Here is a 5,844-nt window from a genome sequence, read left to right on the forward strand (position 1 = left end):
CCAGAAAAATACCTGAATTTACAGAAAAACACACAACTCATAGTAAAGTCCAGAAATATGAATTTTTCCTAAAAACTACTAGAAATAGACTAAAAACTAACTAAAACACACTCTAAACTATATGAAATTATCCCCAAAAAGCGTATAAAATATCCGCTCATCAATGCCTTCTTGGCAAAGTTCTTTCCACCTCAAAAATTGAGTAAGCTTAGAGTGGAAGTCCAAACCTTTAGACAGAAGGATGGTGAATCCCTCTATGAAGCTTGGGAAAGATACAAGCAATTGATCAGAAGGTGCCCTTCTGACATGCTTTCAGAATGGAGCATCATAGGAATCTTCTATGATTGTCTGTCTGAACTATCCAAGATGTCATTGGATAGCTCTGCTGGAGGATCTCTTCATCTGAAGAAGATGCCTGCAGAAGCTCAAGAACTCATTGAAATGGTTGCAAATAACCAATTCATGTACACCTCTGAAAAGAATCCTGTGAATAATGGGTCAACTCAGAAGAAAAGAGTTCTTGAGATTGATACTCTGAATGCCATATTGGCTCAGAATAAAATATTAATCCAACAAGTTAATATAATTTCTCAGAGTCTGTCTGGAATGCAAGCAGCAACAGGCAGTACCAAGGAAGCATCTCCTGAGGAAGAAGCTTATGATCCTGAGAACCCAACAATGGAAGTAGTAAATTACATGGGAGAACCCTATGGAAACACCTATAATCCTTCATGGAGAAATCATCCAAATCTCTCATGGAAGGATCAACAGAGACCTCAACAAGGTTTCAACAACAATAATGGTGGAAGAAACAGGTTTAGCAATAGCAAATCTTTTCCATCATCTTCTCAGCAACAGACAGAGAATTCTAAGCAAACCACTCTGACTTAGCAACCATTGTCTCTGATCTAATCAAAATCATTCAAAGTTTCATGACTGAAACAAGGTCCTCTATTAGAAATTTGGAGGCACAATTGGGTCAGCTGAGTAAGAAAATTACTGAACTCCCTCCTAGCACTCTCCCAAGCAATACAGAAGAGAATCCAAAAAGAGAGTGCAAGGCCATAACCACATTTCACATGGCCAAACATGGAGAGGAGGAAGAGGCAGTGATTCCCATTGAGGAAGACCTCAATGGACGCCTACTGACCTCTATGGAGTTCCCTAATGAGGAACCCTGGGAATCTGAGGCTCATTCTGAGACCATAGAGATTCCATTGAATTTACTTCTGCCTTTCATAAGCTCTGATGAGTATTCTTCCTCTAAAGAGGATGAAGGTGTCACTGAAGAGCAAGTTGCTAAGTACCTTGGAGCAATCATGAAGCTAAATGCCCAGTTATTTGGTAATAAGACTTGAGAGAATGAACCTCCATTGCTCATCAAAGAACTGGATGACTTGACTAGCAGAGATTACCTCAAAAGAGACAGGACCCTGGAAAGTTCTCAATCCCTTGTACCATAGGCACCATGACCTTTGAGAAGGCTCTGTGTGACCTAGGGTCAAGCATAAACCTTATGCCTCTCTCTGTAATGGAGAAGCTAGGGATCATTGAGGTACAAGCTACAAGAATCTCACTAGAGATGGCAGACAATTCAAAGAAACAGGCTTATGGACTTGTAGAGGATGTCTTGGTAAAGGTTGAAGACAATTACATCCTTGCTGATTTCATAATCCTAGAAACTGGGAAGTGTATGGATGAATCCATCATCCTTGGCAGACCCTTCCTAGCCACAGCAAAGGCTGTGATTGATGTTGACAGAGGAGAATTGATCATTCAAGTGAATAAAGACTCTCTTGTGTTTAAAGCTCAAGGATATCCCTCTGTAACCATGGAGAGGAAGCATGAAGGCTTCTCTCAATACAGAGTCAAACAGAGCCCCCACAGTCAAATTCTAAGTTTGGTGTTGGGAGGCCACAACCAAACTCTATGTTTGGTGTTGAACCCCCACATTCAAACTCTAAGTTTGGTGTTGGAAGGTTCCAATATTGCTCTGAACATCTGTAAGGCTCCATGAGAGCCCACTGTCAAGCTATTGACATTAAAGAAGCGCTTATTGGGAGGCAACCCAATCTTTACTATTCTATGATAATTTTCTATTTTCTATTGTTATTTTATGTTTTTTGTAGGTTGATGATCATGTGAAGTCACAAAAACAATTGAAAAAGCAAAAACAAAGTGAAAAACAGAATGAAAAACAAAATAAAAAATAGAACACCCTGGAGGAGACAGTTACTGGCGTTTAAACGCCAGTAAAGGTAGCAGAATGGGCGTTAAACACCCAGTCTGGCACCATTCTGGGCGTTTAACGCCAGAAAAGGGCACCAGACTGGCGTTTAACGCCAGGAATGGGCAAGAAGCTGGCGTTAAACACTGAAAATGGGCAGCAGCCTGGCGTTTAATGCCAGAATTGGCAGAAAGGGGGCGTTTTGCACGCCACCTGGTGCAGGGATAGATATCCTTGTCACCTCAGGATCTGTGGACCCCACAAGATCGCCACCTACCCCACCACTCTCTCTTCTTCACCCATTCACCAATCACCTCAATACCTCTTCCCCAAAAACCCCTCACCTATCAAATCCCACCATTCTCTTCACCACTCACATCCATCCTTCATAAAATCCCACCTACCTCACCACTCAAATTCAAACCACTTTCCCTCTCAAACCCACCCATAATGGCCAAACCACACCTCCCCTCTCACTCCTATATAAACCCATCTTCACTCTTTCATTTTCACACAACCTAAACACCACTTCTCTCCCTTGGCCGAAACACAAAGCCCACTCTATCTCCTCTATTTCTTCTTCTTCTACTCTCTTCTTTCTTCTTTTGCTCAAGGACGAGCAACCTTCTAAGTTTGGTGTGGTAAAAGCTAAAGCTTTTTTATTTTTCCATAACCATTGATGGCACCAAAGGCCGGAGAAACCTCTAGAAAGAGGAAAGGGAAGGCAAAAGCTTCCACCTCCGAGTCATGGGAGATGGAGAGATTCCTCTCAAGGGTGCATCAAGACCACTTCTATGAAGTTGTGGCCAAGAAGAAAGTGATCCCCAAGGTCCCTTTCAAGCTCAAAAAGGGCGAATATCTGGAGATCCGACATGAGATTCTAAGAAGAGGTTGGGAAGTTCTTACCAACCCCATTCAACAAGTCAGAATCTTAATGGTTCAAGAGTTCTATGCCAATGCATGGATCACCAAGAACCATGATCAAAGTGTGAACCCGGACCCTAAGAATTAGCTTACAATGGTCCGAGGGAAATACTTAGATTTTAGTCTGGAAAATATAAGGTTGGCATTCAACTTGCCCATAATGCAAGGAGATGCACACCCATACACTAGAAGGGTCAACTTTGATCAAAGGTTGGACCAAGTCCTCATGGACATATGTGAAGAGGGCGCTCAATGGAAGAGAGATTCAAGAGGGAAGTCGGTTCAACTAAGAAGGCATGACCTCAAGCCCGTGGCTAGGGGATGGTTGGAGCTCATCCAACGCTCAATCATTCCTACTAGCAACCGATCTGAAGTTACTATAGACCGGGCTATCATGATTCATAGCATCATGATTAGGGAGGAAGTAGAAGTTCATAAGGTTATATCCCAAGAACTCTACAAGGTGGCGAACAAGTCCTCCACTATGGCAAGGTTAGCCTTCCCTCATCTCATTTGTCACCTTTGTAATTCGGTTGGAATTGACATAGAGGGAGAGATTCTCATTGATGAGGACAAGCCCATCACTAAGAAAAGGATGGAGCAAACAAGAGATCCCACTCATGGACAAGAACTTGAGGAAACTCCTCATCATGAAATCCCTGAGATACCTCAAGGAATGCATTTTCCTCCACAAAACTATTGGGAGCAAATCAACACCTCCGTAGGAGAATTAAGTTCCAACATGGGACAACTAAGGGTGGAGCACCAAGAGCATTCCATCCTCCTCCATGAAATTAGGGAAGACCAAAGAACCATGAGAGAAGAGCAACAAAGGCAAGGAAGAGACATTGAGGAGCTCAAGCACTCCATAAGATCTTCAAGAGGAAGAACAAGCCGCCATCACTAAGGTGGACCCGTTCTTTAATTTTCTTGTTCTTTATTTTCCTATTTTTCGAAAATTATGCTTTATGTTTATCTATGTTTGTGTCTTTATTGCATGATCATTAGTGTCTAAGTGTCTATGCCATAAAGCTATGAAAATGAATCCATCACCTTTCTTAAAAGAAAAATGTTTTTAATAGAAAAAGAAAAAGAAGTACATGAATTTCGAATTTTAAAACAGTTTAATTATTTTGATGTGGTGGCAATACTATTGTTTTTCTGAATGAATGCTTGAACAGTGCATATTTTTGAATTTGATTGTTTATGAATGTTAAAATTGTTGGCTCTTGAAAGAATGAAAGGAAAAGGAGAAATCTTATCTGATGATCTGAAAAATCATAAAAATTAATTCTTGAAGCAAGAAAAAACAGTGAAAAGCTTGCAGAAAAAAAGAGAAGCGAAAAAAAAAGAAGAAAAAAAAAGAAGAAAAAGAAAAGCAAGCAGAAAAAGCCAATACCACTTTAAACCAAAAGGCAAGGGTGATAAAAAGGATCCAAGGCTTTGAGCATCAGTGGATAGGAGGGCCCACAGGAATAAAATCTTGGCCTAAGCGGCTAAACCAAGCTGTCCCTAACCATGTGCTTGTGGCGTGAAGGTGTCAAGTGAAAACTTGAGACTAAGCGGTTAAAGCCGAGGTCCAAAGCAAAAAGAAGAGTGTGCTTAAGAACCCTGGACACCTCTAATTGGGGACTCTAGCAAAGCTGAGTCACAATCTGAAAAGGTTCACCCAGTTATGTGTCTGTGGCATTTATGTATCCGGTGGTAATACTGGAAAACAAAGTGCTTAGGGCCACGGCAATGACTCATAAAGTAGCTGTGTTCAAGAATCAACATACTTAACTAGGAGAATCAATAACACTATCTGGATTCTGAGTTCCTATAGATGCCAATCATTCTGAACTTCAAGGGATAAAGTGAGATGCTAAAACTGTTCAAAGGCAAAAAGCTAAAAGCCCCGCTCATCTAATTAATACTGATCTTCATAGATGTTTTTGGAATTCATTGTATATTCTCTTCTTTTTATCCTATTTGATTTTCAATTGCTTGGGGACAAGCAACAATTTAAGTTTGGTGTTGTGATGAGCGGATAATTTATACGCTTTTTGGAATTGTTTTTAGTATATTTTAATTAGTTTTTTTTATATTTTTATTAGTTTTTAAATAAAAATCACTCTTCTGGACTTTACTATGAGTTTGTGTGTTTTTCTATGATTTTAGGTATTTTCTGGCTGAAATTGAGGGACTTGAGCAAAAATCTGATTCAGAGGCTGAAAAAGGACTGCAGATGCTGTTGGATTCTGACCTCCCTGCACTCAAAGTGGATTTTCTGGAGCTACAGAAGCCCAATTGGCGCGTTCTCAATTGCGTTAGAAAGTAGACATCATGGGATTTCCAGCAATATATAATAGTCCATACTTTGTCCGAGATTTGATGGCCCAAACAGGCGTAATAAGTCAGCTCAAGAATTCTGGCATTTAACTCCTAAACTGGCACAAAAGCTGGAATTAAACGCCCAAACTGGCACAAAAGCTGGCGTTTAACTCCAAGAAAAGTCTCTACACATGGAAGCTTCAATGCTCAGCCCAAGCACACACCAAGTGGGCCCGGAAGAAGATTTCTGTATTATTACTGATTTCTGTAAACCCTAGGCTACTAGTTCTCTATAAATAGGACCTTATACTATTGTATTTTCATCTTTGATAAGTCTTATGCTATCTTAGACACGTTTGGAGGCTGACATTCGGCCATGC

General features: G+C 40.6%; 1 non-coding gene across 1 annotated transcript; it reads right to left on the reverse strand.

Moving 5' to 3' along the window:
* Positions 1 to 204: 204 nt before the first annotated feature.
* LOC148574307 (small nucleolar RNA R71) lies at positions 205 to 312 on the reverse strand. Its single transcript, XR_015906720.1, has one exon. It is a non-coding gene; the product is annotated as a small nucleolar RNA R71 (small nucleolar RNA).
* Between the last annotated feature and the right edge of the window lie 5,532 nt (positions 313 to 5,844).

Source organism: Arachis ipaensis, chromosome B2, assembly GCF_059453495.1.
Source record: "Arachis ipaensis isolate K30076 ecotype BB chromosome B2, ASM5945349v1, whole genome shotgun sequence".
NCBI lineage: Eukaryota > Viridiplantae > Streptophyta > Magnoliopsida > Fabales > Fabaceae > Arachis > Arachis ipaensis.